This window comes from Triturus cristatus, chromosome 4_2, assembly GCF_964204655.1.
Source record: "Triturus cristatus chromosome 4_2, aTriCri1.1, whole genome shotgun sequence".
Classification (NCBI taxonomy): Eukaryota; Metazoa; Chordata; class Amphibia; order Caudata; family Salamandridae; genus Triturus; species Triturus cristatus.
Genome location: NC_140586.1, coordinates 53,768,564 through 53,770,245, shown reverse-complemented (window position 1 = coordinate 53,770,245; position 1,682 = coordinate 53,768,564). Strand labels below are relative to the sequence as shown.

Genomic DNA, 1,682 nt, shown 5'->3' with positions numbered 1-1,682 from the left:
AAGGTATGGAAGTGTTGTGATATTGACCGTGTATTGTGTAAAGCTGATAGAATGGTTTTGGGCATATTGTAAAGGTGCCATCCATCATCCATGTTTGGCATTGTTGCAGTTTAGTTATATTGTTTGCAGTAGCAAACATTATGATTCTTTTTTCTGGGCTTTTGTTATCAAAAAAAATAAAAGGTTCATTACTGTGGGTGATACTTAATTCTGGTGGAATGATGATCTCTTGAAAAGTTTTAGGGGATGGTATAGTTGTCGTGGTTGCTTTTTTGGTCCTAGCAATAGTTCTTTTTATAGAAGCAATTGATGGTAATTGGCCTCTTGCTTCTTTGGGCACTCTAGGTAATAGTTCTTTTAGGATTACACTTGTAGCAGTTTGTGAACCTGTGCTTAATTCTTTGATATTTTCAAGAGTTGATCTGACTTCTATTTCAGAGAGATTGGGTGGATGGTTATGCTCTCTTGTATATAGTACAGTTGTTTCTCTTGTTGTTGCTCGGCCGTAGCATTTGTTAGAATAATATTTAGTACACTTCCAGTTCACTTTTCGGTCCGTCTGCTTTTCTTGGGTGTATGTGTAACCCATGTAACACAATAGGAATTTTCCTTTCTGCGAAGTTATAAATTGGGCTTCTTCTGTCATCGTGATGTGTTACAATTCTGGAAAAAATGTATATGAAAATATATGCTATAGTACTTTATATCTTTATATGAAATTAGCAAAAAAGCATTTTTTTTATATATACTTACCAAGTCTTTTTTGTTGTATTTGAATGAAGATGTTGTTTGTCGCAAAAATGTTGTTTAGTTGATTTAGTCTCTGAAAGTTAAAGAACATTTATTGTTGTGGTTGGTTTAGTTTTTTAAGTGGGGTGGTATTGCTGTTTGGTATAGACTATATTTTTATTGAAGAGACTTTTTTTATTGTTTTACAAATTAACAATTCAAAAAACATTCCCCCACTTTCATCTGTCCCGGAAGTACCACACATTTATCATCAAGACCAATTATTCAGGAGAATGAACAACCTTTCCACCCAGTTCTCTACCCCCCCCCCCTCCCCCACCACATGTCAATGTACCCCCGTCTCCTACTCCTCTTACTATGTGCCCCTCCTGCCTAATAAATAAGATGCAGTAGCCTAACCTCTCACTAAGCAAACAGAGCCTACCCTCATGCCCAGTGGTATAGACTATAGGTGTTAATTTATACAGGTTTTTTACAATTTAAAAAAGAGAACATGGATTTGTTTAGGGGTTTAGGATGTTTTGGGGTTTGAGTAATTAATATTTTATAAAGTATTTTGATAGTATACTTACTTTTTAGTGAGTCTTTTCTGGCAATCTTCAATATTTTCTTTAGCTGTTTGGAGTAATATCTGTAGTGGAAACATAAAGAGATGGAATATATAAGTTAGTTATTTATTTGAGTAAAGATAAATTAGTGTTTTAGTTTAGTTTGGCAGTTTAGTTAGAAAAGAATATTTACTTACGTTTTTAGAATAGTAATAGGATGTAGGTTTCTTCTGTTTAGTAGAGCTTCTTCTTCGTTCAATGCTTTGGTTTAAGGCACCGTGGAACACTTGTTTTAATTGGTTTATATAGTGGTTTCAAATTGTTTCTTGAATGTTATTGGTTGTTTTCTGTATGTGGCCTTTCTATTGGATGGTTTGAATTTTT

The 1,682-nt window shown here is 33.9% G+C and overlaps 1 long non-coding RNA gene across 1 annotated transcript; it reads right to left on the bottom strand.

Moving 5' to 3' along the window:
* Positions 1-206: 206 nt before the first annotated feature.
* Positions 207-1,383, bottom strand: LOC146832954 (uncharacterized). Its single transcript, XR_014960185.1, has 3 exons — positions 1,323-1,383; positions 754-823; positions 207-663 (listed from the first exon to the last, which is right to left on the bottom strand). It is a non-coding gene; the product is annotated as an uncharacterized LOC146832954 (long non-coding RNA).
* Between the last annotated feature and the right edge of the window lie 299 nt (positions 1,384-1,682).